Consider the following 18,847-nt stretch of genomic DNA (forward strand, 5'->3'; position numbering starts at 1 on the left):
TGCCAGAGTTACTTCTGGTTAGATATGTTATTGAGAATTTTGATTGTGTCAGTATTATGAGCTGTGACTCTTCTATCCCTGCTTCAATGTTTCAATGTTTTCTGCCATTGTTTTTAAACAACTTCATTTTTAAAAAGTAGACTTAAAATATTGATACTTTTTTGTATCTCAGAAATTTAAATTATATAGCAAGAGCTGCTCTTGATTCTTTCTTGCAGCAAGTAGTTCTTCTGGAGTTGTTTTAAGGTAAAATGTTAATTTCAATCATATAAAACTTTGCTTTTCCCTTTCTTGTCAAAATTTCTTAATATATAATTTTAAGCCAGCCTGCAGTAATTTTATTCAGTCTGATGGCAGTTTATCTACTGGCTCCATAAATATTACTGAAGTAGTATGAGCTCACACAAATTAGCCTACCTCCACTCATGTTCTGTGCAGCTAGGTCAGTTAAAAGTTGTCTTAAATTTCCCAACAGTCTTGGAAAGGCCTAAAAGAATGCACTTATGCACTTTGTAGAATTGGAACAAGCATGTAGGAAAAAACTACAGGAAATATCCATTTTTAAATAGATTATGTAGAAGACATGTTGGAATAACTACATTATAAATAATGAAATGTCAACCTCATACAAGGTGACAGCCTATTTATGCATGGTACTTAATTAAGCTTTGTCATCTATGTTTGATTATGCATTATATTTCCATCCCCCTTAACACAAATTTACATTCCTAGGCTGGAATTATGAGTCTATAGATGAAGATGTAATCTGAACTTTATGAGGAGATGAACTTGATGATCCTTATGGGTCTCTTCCAACACATGATATTCTACAATTTTATGATTTACAGAGCAGCTGGAGAAATGCTATAATTAATAACACATACAATGTAATGTTGTAGTTCTTTCAGAGATGGAAACAGTAACCCAGGGATAGTGCTTTGACAAAATAATTTTGCTGGAAATAATTGTTAGTAATACTAAAAATAGTAATGATATTTAGAGTAATTATAATAATAGGAAGGAGATATACAAATTAAGACGACTCATTGTTTGTTTAGGACTGGATTAGATAAGTTTGTCTGAAAGCTCACCTTCTGTAAATACATTAGAAACAAAAATGACCTGTATTTGGCCAACAAATTTGGTCCATACTTCATGATTTGCTTTAAAGTGTTACACTGCAGAGGAAAATGAATGTAGTGTGCAACTTAGCACATGATATAATATGTTGAACATGCTTTTCTTTTTTTTTGCAAGCATCTCCAATTTCTTTTTATATTCTGATCTGCACTTAAATAAATCAGGATAGTTAACATCACATATATGTTCTTTTACACTTGCACTGTTAAGAAGTGTTACATTTTTGTTTATGTTCTACTGTCACAGTCTTTACTCCTGTTTTGCTATTCACATTTCAGGTAAGATAGACACTAATGAAATGGTTATATTATTTATCTCTGTCACTGATATGATATCAGCCTTAATAAAAATTACAAAAAGGATAAAAACTTGCACACTAATAATTACTCCAGTCACATTTAACTCACAACACAATGTAATTCAATGCATCTTTATGCTATGTCCTACATGTATTCACGTCACAGTGAGAAATACTGTATGTCAGTAAGCATAAGTCAAGCTGAATGAATAGGTTTTTAATTTTGACTGGAAAATACAGTCAACCCACTGCTCGTGATCACATGCAGAAGGACGCTGCAAAGGCATGCAGTAGTTGAAAGTTTTTGAACCAATGGAAACAAACTGTCTGAGAGGAAGAAATTTGAAGATGAAGAAATGTTATCACTATATAATGAGAAAAGTTTACATTAATCTGCAATAGAGTGAATAGAAATGGATATGACCAAAAATAGGACAAAATAAACCTCAGAGGTCAAGTTAATGAAATGACTGAAATGCCAAAGATGAAGTTTTGGGGGATATAGGAAAACCTGAATAGCAGCTGGTTACATCAATGAATGAGTGAATGCTGAATAAGGACAAGAGGATCAAAATGCTGAAGTTATGAATAATGGAGATTGTATCTTTGTGACAAATGATTATAGAAAATTACCAGTATGGAAGAATAATGAAAAAAATCTTTCTTCAGAATTTAATAACTTAGTACGCTTCATGTATACCTATTACGTTTTATTTATACTGACTCTTGACGTTGTTTGAGTAGCATTTCTTTCTGGTGATCAAATCTACATGTTCCATAGGACTTCCACAAAATGTAAGATAGTATAGAAATCTACCCATAGACTCTACTGCTGTTTTCATTTTATATACTTTATCTTCTTACAGAATTGCTGAATTCTACTACAAACAACAGATTGCAGGTCATCTCTAAACACCTGGTTTATACATTGTTTTTGTACAAGGGATGAAATTCCAGTCCCAATGAAATTAATGAAAGATTGGACTCTGCATTCAGAGGGGTAAGGATTTTATCCATAACATCCTCAACAGAATACGGACACAGGCTTAAATTTAATTCTCTCATTAGCAATGGATGAACCACCACAGGCTCAGTGATTTGTTTCAGATAAGCATCCAAAAAATTTGGCTGGTTTTCCAACTATCCATATTAATTGGCAAATGTGTAGGAAGTCTCAGGAGAATTGACTCTCTCAGGAAATTTTCTAGCAATTACTGCATCTGTTTAAATGAGAGGAGCTATCTGAGTTTTGGCAGTTTCATTCCGGTATTTGTCAGAATCCAGCAGAATGGTTGCCATACAAACATTTATTTTAACAGGAAAATATTGAGAATACATCTTTAAGTACAATATTAATCTCTATCATTTACATATTCAGGTGTTCACAATGATCTTTCATGTCTCTGAATTGATTTTAAACCTCAAATCTCCTGGGAGAATTATTTGCTTAAACTCATAAAAATTGCATAAAGCCTTTTTCTTTTTTTTTTATTTTTTCCCCTAGGGGATTCAAAAATTATATACTAAATTCTAAGATGTAAGTATTAATTATTAAGTCTAAATATTAAAATTCTACTTAGATTCATTAAGAATTAATTTTTCTTTTTCTTTTTTTTTTTTTCTCCCCAAATATTGAGTCACTTTTCCAAGAAACGCAGAATGTGTATAGCCTAAAACTCATATTACCTTCTACCAGTGTTTTGGAGGATGCCTGTTGAGGACTTCACACAGCAAAGAAATACCCCAAACTGCCAATGTTAAAGCTACCTTCAAAATCTGGGTACACCTAAACCTCCCAGAACCATGAGTTTAAATTGAAAATCTCTTCATATATGTAAAGACGGTTAAATAAGAGAACGAGTTGCCTTAAATGTCTTGGGATGTCAGGGATGTCCTGGGTAGGTTGAAAAAGCTTCTGTCAAGAATGACATAGTACATAGTGATATTATTTTACAGTACTGAGATGAATTGGATCACTCGCAACTCATTTTAATTCTCTATTAACAACAAAAATAATAATAATTAAAAAAAATCCTCATGTTATATGAAAACTCCAGTCATAGGAAACCAGATATTACCATTTCACTTCAAGTAGAAGCCTCTCAGAATCTCACAAAAATGGTGTTTCTCTTTTTCCTCAGTGGACCCTTTGCATATAGTTAAGGAGAACAAATGTTAGCTTTTAATAGTGGACAGATTCTGCAGATTCTGATATAATATGGTTATAGCCACCTCCTTAAAAATTGTAATTTACACAGTGATTGGTTTGCTTCCGCTTATCACTATGAAGAATCATATCTACTGATTTAAATATCCAACCAAAAATTTAACAACTGTCAATTAAAATGCATGGAGGGAAAAAAGATACAAACTCCAGATGGGATCTCACAACAGCAGAGTAGAGAGGGACAATCACCTCCCTGTCCCTGCTGGCCACCCCTCTTTTGATGGAGCCCAGGATACCATTTGCTTTCTGACATGCAAGAGCACACTGCTGGCTCATGTTAAGCTTTTCATCCATCAGGACTCCCAGGTCCTTCTCCACAGGGCTGCTCTCAAGGACTGCTCCTTCCAGTCTGTCTAAATGCTTAGGATTCCTCCGATCCAAGTGCAAAACCTTGCATTTTGCCGTGTTGAACCTCATTAGGTTCACCTGTGCCCACCTTTCAAGCCTGTTGAGGTCCCTTCGAATGGCATCTTTTCCTTCCATCATGTCAACTGCACCACTCAGCTTGGTGTCATCAGCATACTTGCTGAGGGTGCACTTGATTCTGTCATGGAGGTCATTGATAAAGATGTTAAAGAGCACCAGTCCCAAGACAAACCCCTGGGGGATGCTGCTCTTTACCGGCCTCCACATGGACACAGAACCATTGATGACCACCCTCTGTCTGAGGCCTTTCAACCAATTTCTTTTCCATTGAGCTGTCCACCCATCAAATCCGCATCCCTCCAATTTGGAGATAAGGATGTGGTGGGGGACCATGTCAAAAGCCTTACTCAAGTCCAGGTAAATGACATCAGCTGTCTTATCTTTGTCCACCAGTGCCATCACTCCAGCATAGAAGGCCACCAGATTGGTCAAGCATGACCTTCCCCCAGTGAAGCCGTGTTGGCTGTCTCGGATCTCACACTCATTCCTCCTGTGATCACGCATGTCATCCAGGAGGATCTGTGCCATGATCTTCGCATGTACAGAGGTAAGACTCACCAGCCTGTAGTTCCCTGGGTCCTCCTGGCTTTCTGTCTTGTAAATGGGAGTGACGTGACCCTTCCTCCAGTCATCTGGGACCTCATCTGACAGCCACGACTTTCCAAATATGATGGAGAACAGCTCAGCAACCACCTCAGCCAGCTCCTTCAGAATCCTGGGATACATGCCATCTGGCCTCATAGACTTGTTCAATCTCATTAGGTGGTCTTGGACTTGCTCTGCCCTTACAGTGGGGGGGATTTACTGCCTCGGTCCCCATAGAGGTTTGGGAACGTGAGAAATATTAGAATCCTAGCCACCTGTGAAGACTGAGGCAAAGAACTTGCTCAGTACCTCAGCCTTCTCTTTGTCCATTGAAGCCAGTTCTCTGTATGGTACACTCATTTTGGCCTGTCTCTTCTGGCCAGTGTACCTGTAGAATATCTTCATATTGTTTTTCACACCCCTTGCCAATTCCAGTTCTGTCTGTGCCTTGGCTTTCCTGATCCCACGTCTACAAGTCCAGAGAGCATCCCTGTATTTTTCCCAGGTGACATGCCCTTGTTTCCAGAGCTTGTATGCACCTTTCTTTGCCCTCAGTATGCCCAGCAGGTCTGTGCTGAGCCATGTTGGTTTCCTACTCCTCTGCCCGCTTTCTTATTCAGAGGGATGGAGAGCTCTTGTGCTCTCGCAAAAACATCCTTGGACAGCATCCAGCTTTCCTCAAAATGTTTGTCTTAAAGGACAGCCTCCCAGGGGATCTTGGTCAACAATTCATTGAACAGCTTAAAGTTCGCTCTTCTGAAGTTCAGGGTCCTGACGACACTCTTTGCCAGATCCACACCCCTCGAGATCATGAACTCGACCAGGGTATGATCACTGCAGCCCAGGCGTCCTCCAACCTTAACACCTTTAATGATTTCCTCCACACTGGTGAACAGCAGGTCCAGCTTCACCTCAGGTTGGTCACATAAGATCATTGCGTAAAGGCAAAAAAAAAAAAAAATTAATAATGATGACAATACCACATTCAAGACTGAAGTTGTGTTCCTATGTTTAGATCAATGCATATCTTCTAGATTGAAAAAATGAAATGTTTTGCTTAGAGATGAATGAAAAGTTATTGAACCTGAAATTTCTGTATTTTTTTTTAGGAAGTTAAACCTTATTTTTGTCATTATTTTGATTCAGTCAGCAAAATAAAAGGAATGCAATTATTCCAAAAAAGGTATTTTTGAAATAAACAGAAGGTTTCTGTTTATTTTTTTTTAAGTACTTAAGTACCAAAAGTGATAAACTCTGATCCGTATGCTCAGGCATTTAGTTGTTATCTGTTTGTAAAATATACTGCTGTGTTTATAATTTTATTTCTGACAATAACTTTGTGATTAGGAAGTCTGTTGACAGAAAATGCAAGCAAGAAGTCTGTGTATTAAAAGGTTTAGGTAGAGGGATAAATACACCAAAGAGACTTCAGAGTTCAGAGGCAATTTATCAGTCATCTAAGCAGTAAGACTCTGTCTTCTCTCCCATTTGATGAAAAATATGGTGATCACACAGTTCAGTAGGCATGGGGTGCTGCACAAATATTTGTTTATCTTCTCTGAGATAATTTTTTACAGTTAGTGTGCAATTCTGAATTAGTCTTTTAGTTGTGCTGTAGTGATCAGACGATAAGATTTCTAGGAAAAGCTGATTTTATTGCCATTCTTCAATGTCCATGGCATTGATCAATAACATCATGAGAACCAGCACACTGACGCTGATTTTAGTGGTGCTCTCTTTTGTATATGTTACTGATACTTTAATCTGTTTATCTTGATCTTTTAGTAGTTGCTCTGTCATTCTACTCAGTAAAACTGGAATTAGGAACATGGGTTTTAGCAAGAGATGACTTTTAAATAGGTACTATTTAAATTTTGTTATTGAAGCAGCCAGATGTTATGCTGTGTGAGATCTCCAGCCTATCTGATTCATATTCTTGAGTGTTTTTACATTCTTACATGCAGCTCACATTTGAAGTTAAAACTTTATCAGATAACATTATTTCTGTTAAAACTATTTAACTGTTAGAGCCTTGTTGGGTGTTCTTGATTCAGTGATGAGGTACCAGCAGAACCAGTCTTTTCTTTAGAGCAAGATCCATCTCCTTTTTGTGGACACAAAAATTCTGACAGCTAACACTTCTGAAGGAAGTCTCATAAGTAAATAACCACCTCTATCTGAGACATATATGTTCCTATAAACAGATAAAGTTTTCTAAGGGATTAATACTTTCCAAGCAATAGGAATCGGTTTAACACAAGTTTCTCCTACATCTCACATGAGACCTACTTCTGACTGCTCTCCCTTTGAACACAACAAGAGGCCTTCTTTACCTCAGTCTTTAATAGTAAGAGTGGTTACACCCCAGGCGCACAGCCCCTTTGGTAGTACATAGGGATGGAGAACAGAATAGGCCCTGCATAATTCATGAAGAGATGGTTTTGGACCTACTCCAAAAGTTGAACACTCACAAATTGATTGGGCCAGATGAATTGCACCCTAGAGTGCTGAAGGAGTTGGAGGATGTGGTTGCCAAGACATTCTCCATTATCCTTCAACAGTCCTGGCTAACTGGGAATGTTCCAGTGGTCTGGAAACTGGCAAGTGTGAGTCCCATCTTCAAAAGGGGCAGAAAGGTAGGTCCTGGTAGCTACAGACCTGTTAGTCTCACCTCAGTGCCAGGGAAGCTTATGGAATGGATAATCTCATGAGCCATCACAGATAATTAAAGGTCAACCAGGGGATCAGGCCCAGTCAGCCCGGGTTCATGAATGGTAGATCCTGTTTGACAAAACTGATTTCATTCCATGACACGGTGATCCTCTTGGATGAAGGCAAGGTTGTTGATATGGTCTACCTGCACTTCAGTAAAGCGTTTGACACTGTCCCTCACTGTATCCTCATGGAGAAGCTGGCTGCCCACAGTTTGGAGGGGCATATGCTCTGTTGGGTGAAACACTGGCTGGGTGGCTGGGCCCAAACTATTGTAGTCAGTGGAATTAAATCCAGTTGGCGGTCGGTCATGAGTGGTGTCACCTAGGTCTCAGTACTGGGACTGCTTCTATTTAATCTTTATTAATGATCTTGATGAAGGAATTGAGCACACCCTCAGTAAGTTTGCAGATGAAACCAACTTGGGAGGGAATGTTGATGTGCCAGATGGGAGAAAGGCACTACAGAGGGACCTAGATAGGCTGGATCAATGGGCCAAGGTTAACTGTATGAATTCCAATAGGGCCAAGTGTCGGGTCCTGCAGTTTTTTCACAACAGCCCCAGGCAACTGTATAGTCTTAGGGAGGAGTGGGTGGAAAACTGCCTGATGGAAAGGGACCTTGGTGTACTGATGGACAGTCAGCTGAATATGAGCCAGCAGCGTACCCAGGTGGTAAATAAGGCCAATGGCATCCTGGCTTGTATAAGGAATGGTGTAGTGAGCAGAACTAGGGAAGTCATCCTGCCCCTGTACTTGGCTCTTCTGAGGCCCCATCTTGACTACTGTCCTCAGTTTTGGGCACCTCAGTACAAAAAGGGCATTGAGGTGCTGGAGCAGGTCCAAAGAAGGGCAACAAGGCTTGATAAGGGCTTGGAAAATATGCCCTGTGAGGAGTGACTGAAGGAACTGGGGCTGTTTAACCTGGGGAAGAGGAGGTTGAGGGGAGACCTAATTGATCTCTTCCAATACCTCAAAGATGATTACAGCAAGAGCAGGTTGGTCAGTTCTCACTGGTGATATCTATGATGACTATTCCTAATCACTTTCTTTTACTGCATATGCTTAGAGGTGAAATCCAGGATTAGGTGTTCCATTACCTTCCCAGGGATGGAGGGCTGACTGGCCTGCAGTTTCCAGGATCTTCCATCTTGTGCTTTCTGTAGACTAGAGTGACACTGGACTTTTTCCAGTCTTTAGGCACCTCTCCTGTTTTCCATGACCTTTCAAAGATGACAGAAAGTGGCCTAGCAATAACATTTACCAGCTCTCTCAGCACTCATAGGTGCATCCAATAAGAGCCCATGGATTTATGGGTGCCAAGTTTGCCTTAAGGATCTCTAACCTTGTCTGCCATCCAAGGGAAAGGATTTTTAAAAATATGAATATTTTATTAAATTCTGGAAAACTTAATATTAAAAGTTTGGTTTGATATATATTATCCATTGTTTATTATAAAATAATGTCATTTGTACCATAGGTTCCTTATTTGTGCTATATATATATGTATATAAGTGTGAATTGTACATGGAAGTTTAATGAAAACCTTTAGAACTAAATCCTCCATTGGCATGAGTTAAGAATTGTCAGAAATTAGAATTACATTTACTGATATGAATTGCAAATCCAGAAAATTATTTTGAGGAGGGTTATTATCCTAACAAGTTGACTATATTTTTCCTTTGAAACCACATGAGCAATGTTTGAAAGAACAAATCCCATGAAAATCTGTGTGCTTTGTTGTGATCTAACATTGAAGTCTGGGTTATTCAATGTTTAGCCTTTGCCCGTGCATAGCTCAGCAGGAAAACTAATCCAGACAACAAGCTTATTCTCACTTGTCCTCTGTCTCTTCTACCCTTGAGGAGTAAGCTGAAAAATTGATTAATTGATCTGGCAGTGATGGCATATGGCAGCTGGCATAGAATTCTCTGGTTTGTACAGCTTGTAATGTGATGGGCACATGTAAGGAGATGGTTGCTACCACCACAGCCTTTCATTCAGCTTTGTTTGAATTGGACGTGTCCTCAACAAAACTTCCACTAGACTGGCCATAGAGAAGTTGGATATCAGTTAATTGCTTTTTTGGTAAGTCGTATGCTCACATGCAGGCTATGTAACAGTTTTAATTAGGCCTGCCTTACTTACCATGTGTACATGTCTGCCTTATTTGTCACGTGTACGCACATCAACAAGCATTTCCTATGTCAGGATGCACTTTATTCTGTGGGTGAGTGACACTGGTACGGTTCCCTGGAGAAGTTGTGAAATCTCCTCCTGAGATCTACAAAAGCCATCTATATTTTGTCCTGTGCAGCTAGCTCTAGGTGTCTCTGCTTGAGCAGGGGTTGGATCGTATAACCTCCAGCGTTTGTGAGTGACCTGGCACACTTTTGTCTACACCACACTGTCCTGCAAATAAAAGTAAATATTTTTGACAGGTGATTTTATTCTAAGTAATTATTTTAACAATAAAAAGGCAGTTCAGAATATTTTGATGGACATTATTGGACACTCATACATCCCAGCACACAAATGAAAGCTTATAACGATTTGCCTAGTAATTGAAGAATTGCTTCCTTTCTGGAGTTTTCTGTTTTGGCAGCATGATTTAGCTATGAGTCGCAGTAGTGTAACACACAGTCTGCTGCTTGCTTCTCTGAAACATCTGGACCCAGGCAGAAGCAGTTTCTTAGTAATTCTGAACGGCTTTTTTTAATAAGTTAACAGAATATTCTCATTTTAGTGTGTTGTTATAGCATGCATAATTCAGACAGAAAGGCACATTTAACAAAGAAATATCTTGTAAAATATTGGAGAATTCTGGATTATTGCCCAACATTATAGAGAAGATGTATTAGCAAGATATCTACTGTGCTTTATTTTCTATGTTAACATCTTTATCACATTTGTTCAAAATGTTGACGAAACAGTCTTGAGTAGCCATAGCAACTACCTAATACAATGTCATGGCACTTGGGTAACAACAGAAGTGAAACAATCAAGAGAAAGTTATCAAATAACTAAAAATTATCAGAACTCTTACCGGTTCCTTTCATCATGCATACATAGTAACTGGCATATTGTATGTGTTGCTAATAATTCTGCACTTTAGAAGTCTTGCTGAGCTTACTGTTTTGAGATGTATTTTGCTGAAAAGACGAAGACCATATTGTAAATAAAAGTCATTCAAGGAAAAAAAATATTAAAGCTGAAATGGATTTCTGTTCATGCCTGAGCAAAAATCTGGTTAAAATTTAAGTTAAATATCTGCATATTCACTTTGACCATCGATTGTGAAAACTAAGTAAGCTTATGAATTCATAAAGATTCTCACTAGTCTTCCTTGTATTGGTTACCTGATTTTGGTATAGTCTTTGAGAAATACCAGGTTCTTCTGCATCATAATGGGAATAGTTAAAAACAAACAAAAACCAAACAAACAAACCAACAAACAAATGTTTTCATTTTAATTTGCAAGTCAAATTTGTATGAGATTTTCAGCTGCAACTAATTGAACGAAATAACTTCTAGGCTTTCCTGTGAGGAAATCTCTGTTTTTAATTATAAATATAATAACATTATCAGAAAAGTTTTTCATGAAGAGTTACCAATGAAAAAACAAAACCTAATCTGGTTCATGATCTTGAACTGGATTTCATTTACTTTCAGCACACCTATCAGGTCTTCATTAATGATAGTCCAAACACTCTAGGCACATCTACATTGCTGAAAAACAGCCTTGACCCTAATGCCAAGGTGACATCCACCTTTCTCCCTCAGGAACAGACTAGCTACTTCCACAGAAGAAGTCTTTAGCTGTGGATCCCTAGTGGGCTCCATATTGTAATTTTATGGCACTTAGACATAATTATTACATTTATATTTTCCTTCCTTCCTTCCTTCCTTCCTTCCTTCCTTCCTGCCTGCCTGCCTGCCTGCCTGCATAGAGAAATACTAAAGATCACAAATTACAGAAAGAAGTCATAAAATTTAGCTTTCAGGAGTGTTAAAGGGAGGTGTTTCTTATTTTATATAAAAAATCTTTTTTATTTTTAAAATAGTTTAGCTGTCTGAGTCACCGATAAATGTTAATTTACAACAATTTTATCGGTATTTATTATAAGTGTCCATTTATATGAATCATCTTGTATAGTTCTAAACTACAAGATTTTTACTGGCTTTCCTGTAATACTTAATTTAATGTATTTATTCATTTCATATTTCCATAGTCATATATTGATAAAACCTTCATCAAAACTTTTTTAAAAATTATTGTCCCTTAGTTAAAACAGCAATTGATTTCTGGGAACTGCCAATACATTTCTTCATTATAATTCTAAAAGATAAAAAAAAACAAGATAATTAAAATGAGGTGTTTATGCTTATTATTTTTAACTGAAAAAGGAGATATTTTCATCTAGAATATATATCAGAGTTCAAGATAAATGTAATCATTACAAAGTGAAATAAATACAAAACCATTTTACAATGACTGCAACTCTGACAAGAAGATGCAGAAATGTGAACTCTTTCCAAAATTTCACAGAATCACAGAATCACAGAATTGTAGGGGTTGGAAGGGACCTCCAGAGATCATCGAGTCCAATCCCCTGCCAAAGCAGGTTCCCTACACCAGGTCGCACAGGTAGGCATCCAGGCAGGTCTTGAACATCTCCAAAGAAGGAGACTCCACCACCTCCCTGGGCAGCCTGTTCCAGTGCTCCGTCACCCAAATTTTAAGACATTATTTCTTTTAATGAGAACACTGATAATATTTAACTAACCTGGGACCTTCTTGACATCATTCAGATCATCAGGGAAAATTTCACAAGCATATGTTTGTTTTATGTAGGTAGCTCTGAAAGTAATGCCTCTTATTTATTTCCTTGGAAACTGTGACAGATCCAAAGAGCACAATAGCACTGCTTGGTAGAGCACATTCTCAGCTACAAAACACTATTTTTCAGCTTACTCACCAGCATTAGCTGTACATTTTTGCCAGTGATGGACAAAAGCCTGCATGTACCTCTTGTGAAAATCTACACTGGTGGAGAAGACCCACTGTTTTGGGGGGATATTTCTGAAATAAATTAATGTATTTGTAGCATTTTTACATGAATTAATTTTCTGCTCCTTGAAATTAAGCAGCAAATTGACTCATTTTTAGTACTGAGCGTAACATCACTTGCAAGTAACCAAGAAAAGCTGAGATACTTTCACAGCTACTGTGTGTATTATTATGTACTAATCTGATGTATATTAGCAAATGTCAGTGCTAGAAAAGAACTTTTTCATAAGCTGTTTTAACATCAAGTAAGGATTCACTGTTTTCTGTAATTTTACTGTCAAAATACTCTGAAGAATCTGGGGGCGCAGAAAGATTATGCTAGGAATACATTATATTTTAATGTGAAATCCAGCTCTTCAGTTATCATAAACAGACTGTATTTTCAGTTAAGCTTTACAAAGAAACAGTTATAATGGTAAACATATGGTACCAAACATATTTCATGTGCTATTAATGGTGGTCTTGAATGTTCATATAAAGGAATAGCACTGATATTCATTTCTTATTCTTTTGATTTTGGAAAGAAAAAACACATGAAAAAATAACTTTGAGTTTGACTAGCTCTTGAAATGCTCATGAAGAAATCTTGAGAAATACTCCCTAAATAAGTGAAGGCAAGTTTTTTGGGCAAACCTATTTATTAGAAGCTTTTACATGTTCTTTGACTGTAAACATAGAGTTAATGACACTATTCACATTCCATTTTGAAAAATTCTAAACGGAGATTTAATGTCAAAAATTCAAGTGGATGACCACTCACTTGTCCAAATTACTGGTCTAAATGTTTTTAGAGAATAGGTAACTGCAACGCACGTGCAGCAATGTTTCTTCGGACATTCTGTGTGTGTGTGTACGTGTGTGTTTGTGCACGCTAAGAAAAGTAACTATATATACAAATCACATTTACTTTTATTCGTCCTTGGACATCAGCAATGTGGAAATCATGGCCTAACTTCAGGAATCTAACCTGGCACTCCTTAGAGCCTAACTCTCCAAGTCACTCTCTATCTATCTCCTATCATAGGATTTATAAATGCTCTGAATCGAACCAATGCTTTGTACTTCATATAGGTGATTATAAACATTGTGTTTGAAAACAATAAAACCATTAACATATGTATTAGCTGCACTAACTAGAGCTCAGTAGTGACGTGAATAATGCTAAGCAATGCTGATGCTGACCAGTCAAGGGAAATAAAATGATGGTACACACCAGCTGAGTACTGCTGCAACTCAGCAATCAGTGCAGCTGATGGAGGGGATAATTTTGCTCCACTCACTAGATAGTTGTTAAAGGAAGAGGTCAAGAGAATTCCTACAGTGAGAACAAACTGCCCTTTAAAGCACATGTGCTTCAAAGTACATGTAAGTATGGCAGACTATGTCATTTGTCACCTAAGTTGCAACTTCATTATCAAGAAGCACAGGGTATGCTAACTCTTTGTCTACTGTGTGTACACAAAGCCAGGGCAAAGGCAGCTGTTACAAGATCTTACAAAATGGTATGGAGGACTCTTAAGTTCACTAAGTTCTTGCAGAGTTTTAGGGGTTCAAGTGCTTTTGCTTCATATTATGATCTTCACTGATAGTGCTAAGACAAGACCTTCTACTCTGTTGTTTTTCTTTCTTCTCATTCTATACCACATCAATCTTCATAAACTCTTTGGTGCTATTCAGAAACAATTTCTTTCGTTTCATTCTGCTCAGATTTTGAGTGTGTGTGTGTATGTATGTGCACATTCTCTCCTTTTCTCCTGTTTACATTGATCTTCAAACTGTCTGGATTTATTGTTAAGCTAGGTCAAATGCAAGTAGCACATTTTTAGCCTTCTCATTTCTTCACTTGAAAACTGAGTTAGCCAGTTTGCCTTGAGGCCTTCAGCACTAACAAAAAGTGCTTCCCACTGATTTCCTGACACAACTTCGTAACTGACTATGTCCATCAAAAGAAGCAGTTAAAAAGTCTCTACTTACCTAGTGAAATACAAATGATCCAGACTTACAAGATAGCATAGTTCAGAAGTTCTACTGTAAGACTGTGTAGATCAAAACATGTCAAGGATATATAGTCCAAATGTGCCATCAGAATACTCACCCATGTATTTGTGTCTACGTCAAATAGTTAAATATAGTTTTAAGCATTTAGTGGATATGCAATAATATGTGTCAGGTTGAAGATATTCTTTAATAGAATAGTTAGGGAAGATACAGTTTGTAAATGTCCTTTTTCTATTTTTTTTTTCTTTTAGTGTAAAATTAGATAATTTTATTTCTTTGTCTTGCTTTCCACGCTCATCTTGAATCAAGTGCAACCCTAACACTAGGTGATGTCCACAACCAGAAAGCTGCAGATCTGGGGCCAGTGGAAAATGTAGACTTTGGAGAAAAAAATAGTGAAGCAAAATAGCCTGAAATTGCAGATATGAATATCCCAATTGGTATGCAAATAAATTCTGTGTTAAAAAACAAGGAAGAAAAAATGTACACAGTTGGAGACTAAATACTTAATTCAACATATTAGTTTTAGACTGATGTGATGTTTTTCGTGCCAGTGGTTTCATGCTGCCATGAAAGCACAATAAACAAGGTTAAACCTCAAGAATGAAATTTGACTGTGACAAAGACATCCTGGAAAATCTAGTGTAAAGCTTGCAAAAAGTCCCATTTTCAAAAACCCCCAAGTTACTAAGGGGACTGATCCTATTTGTTTTAAGGAAGTTTAGATCGACTGTAAATGAATGACAGTCTCAAACTATTCTTACACTGATCTATACATTTTGAAATTAATGTATTGTAAATTCAGATTACTTTCTTTAATTTCTGAAGTATGTTTTTTTTTAGGCTGAGCTCAGGTGAGGAGTTGAGTACTTAATTTTAGAAAAAAATGTGTGTGTAATGTGACTGAAGATTTAAATCAACCTGCAAATGACTGAATGTTGACCTGTGATATTAACCTGTTTGATTGGAAGGCAAATTAATGTCTGTCTTCCATATTTACATAAAAATATTTTTTCTACTTAAGTTACAGTCACAGACTACACAGTTCAGTGATTTTGAGATACAATTCATTGGATTGTCATCATAGGCAAAGAGTATGGCTGGAGGCCTGTACCTAGCAGTATTCCCCATGGGTCAGTGCTGTGATCAGTCTCATTTTATATCTTCATCAAGATAGAGTCAACCCTCAGTGAGTTTGCTGATGATACAAAGCTGAGAGGACTGGCTGACACACCAGAATGTTGTGCTGCCATTCAACAATACCTGGACAGACTGGAGAGTTGGGCAGGGAGGAATCTGATGAGTTTCAACAAGAGCAAGTGTAGAGTCTTACACCTGGGGATGAATAATCACATGCACTAGTACAGGTTAGGGCATGACCTGATGAAGAGGAGCTCTGCAGAGAAAGACCCGGGAGTCCTGATAGACAAGTTGGCCATGAGCCAGCAGTGTGCCCTTTGTGTCCAAGAAGGCCAATGGTATCCTGGGGTGCATTAAGAAAAACATGACCAGCAGGTCAATGGAGGTGATCCTCCCCCTCTACTCTGCCCTAGTGAGATCACATCTGGATTACTGTGTCCAGTTCTGGACTCTCCAGAACAAAAAAGATAGGGATCTCCTAGAAGAAGTCCAACAGAGGACCACAAAGATGACAAGTGGCATCTCCTGTATGAGGAAAGGCTGAGTAACTTGGGTTTGCTGAGCATGGTGAAAAGACTGAGAGGGGAATGTTTATAAATATCCTAAGGGAAGAGTGAGGCAAATGGATGAGACCAGACTCATCTCGGTTGTGCATAGCAATAGGATAAAGAGTAAAGGCCTAAAACTTGAACATAGCAAGTTCCGTACTAATGTGTAGAAGAACTTCTTTATGGTAAGGATGACAGAGCACTGGGACAGGTTGCCCAGAGAGGCTGTGTAGTCTCGCTTTACAGAAATGTTCAAGACCAGACTGGATGTCTACCTGTGTGACCTACTGTAGGGAACCTGCATTAGGAGGGGATTTGGACTTGATGATCTCTTGTGATCCCTTCCAACACCTGTGATTCTGTTATTCTAAACCTCTATTTATTGTTTTTGGACGTGCAGATTATGAGAAACTTGTATGCAGTATCTTCCCACACAAAGGGTATACTTTGAAAGTCAGTATGTCTTTCTGTCTTCCTATTCCCATGGTTGTCTCTATGACTTTCACAGTTTTCAGTATGCTTGCTAACTCTGAACATACTTGAGGGCAGAAAGTTCAGAGGATAATCAGCTAAGATCTCTGGAACAAGTCAAAAAGGCAGACTCGTGCAAAGCACAATTTGTCTAAAGCCTAATGATTCTGCTCTTACATATTAAGTTCAATATATTTTAATGATAGAATTTCTAAAATGAAAAATTTATTGTTTCTTTCATCATAAATTTGTTGTGTGCTTTTGCTTAGTGGCTGAATAAAAAATTGTTGATGATATTAAATATGACAAATATATATAATTATTAAATTAAAAATGCTGCAAAATGCTTTGTTACTTTGTTGCATCATTAATAGGAAGATAAGATCATCTTATAGCCCTATGAGCATTTCCCTACCTGGATTTCAGTTTTAGTAACTAAGACTGCCTTCAGTAGAGTTTAATTTCAGTATGGTAGCCTTTATCCGGAAATAATGTATATATATACATATATATATACAGTGTTGGTGTGTGCATTAATAAACTCTGTGGACTAAATGCACAGGTGAAGAAGTACAGGAAATTACCAGGCAGAATCACTCTAATGTGTTGTGATTAAGAAAACTACAGTTACTGTAACACAAATTATGTTTGACAAATTTTTAGATTTGCTTTCTTAGTTTTTGGCTACAATAGCAAACAAATGATACTGGTATTTTTTCTGAAAAAGTTAATATTTCTTTACTAAGCATTTCAGAAGAGTATGGAAGTAAGAATCCAATCTTAACACGCGTAACAACAAAGATAAAAGATTACGATCTTGTATTTACGTCATGAGTGTGTGTTATTTCAGAAATTTCATCTGAATACTCTAAAAGACCAGTCGCTTGGGTACTGCTAGGGTAAACTGACATTCTGTAACAAATATGGAATATCTTCATTAGTTTGATTTTGGACGACTTTATTGAAAAATAATGAGGTTATTGAATTTCCAGTCATGCAAGGACTAAATGACTAGAAATCCAAATTAAATAACAGAAAGATAATGAAGTATCCATTGTAATTAGAAATGTACATATGTACATATGTATTTAGAAGTGATGATCTGTTGGAATAATTTATACTATCTAATATATGTGACTTACTTGTTAAGGTATCTGATTACAAATTGTATGTTAAGATATTAGAAAATACTTGAATGATCAGTTTATATTAGTTTGGACCTACCTTAAATTAAAATTTCTGCTCCTTCTTGATGCACAAATTTCAGTAACTGAGATTCTCTTGTACGGGGGTAAAGAAAACCTAAGACAATCTATGCAAGTATCTGAGTTTCTGATTTATACTACCTTAAGCTCCACAGGTGTCTAAAAAATGTTAAAAATATAGAAATCATGCAAATGTTTGTAAAAGGCACAGAAATGTCAACAGAGTACATATGCTCTCTGAATATCAGCAAACAAGATATATGTTTAAGTCTTATGATTGTTTTCATCTTCATGGTATGAGAAAAATTAAAAAAAAAATGAAGTCACTTGAACAGAAAAAGTTGTCAGTAGAGTACTTGTACTTTGGTATCCACAATTAAGATAACTTGTCAAGATAAAGGTAGATGATAAACTGACATAATTAACATTTGTTTTTAATTAGCATCATTGTTGCTATTTAGAAAAATGAAGGCCTGGAGAGAGTTCAAGCAGTGATGTGCTATCCCACTGTAATTACCACAATTCCCAGCAGGGCCCTTCTCATGTGATTAACACCACAGCACGACAGCTGCCCTAGCATGTGTCCATTTGCCAGAGTCACTGAAATAAAGCAAAGGTGCTGACTGAGAAACACAAAGGTTTCCATTAACACTTAAAATACCTTATTTTTACAGCTATATTTCATATCTTCATGCATTTTAATTGCTGAAATATGCTTGGATAAGTGATAACAAAGAGGAAGAAAGCCTGCAAATAATAAATTTATACAGTATAAAAATAATTTTCTGGAAAAAAATATTATTTTACCTAAAAAGCAGAGGAAACATAGTACATGGTAGAAATAAGTCTAATTTTTCATAACTCAAATTGCTTACTATTCCTGCATTTAAACAAAAGGTAAGTTTTGTTCATTTGTAAGTTGGTATTGGATAGACATCAGACAATAACAACTTCACTAGTAACTTCTGTAGATGGCTTAGGTTATGAATAATTTACTGTGTTAAGGAAGGCCTGACTTCTCATTCAA

The sequence above is a fragment of the Tetrao urogallus genome (genome assembly GCF_951394365.1).
Source record: "Tetrao urogallus genome assembly, chromosome: 3".
Taxonomy (NCBI): Eukaryota; Metazoa; Chordata; class Aves; order Galliformes; family Phasianidae; genus Tetrao; species Tetrao urogallus.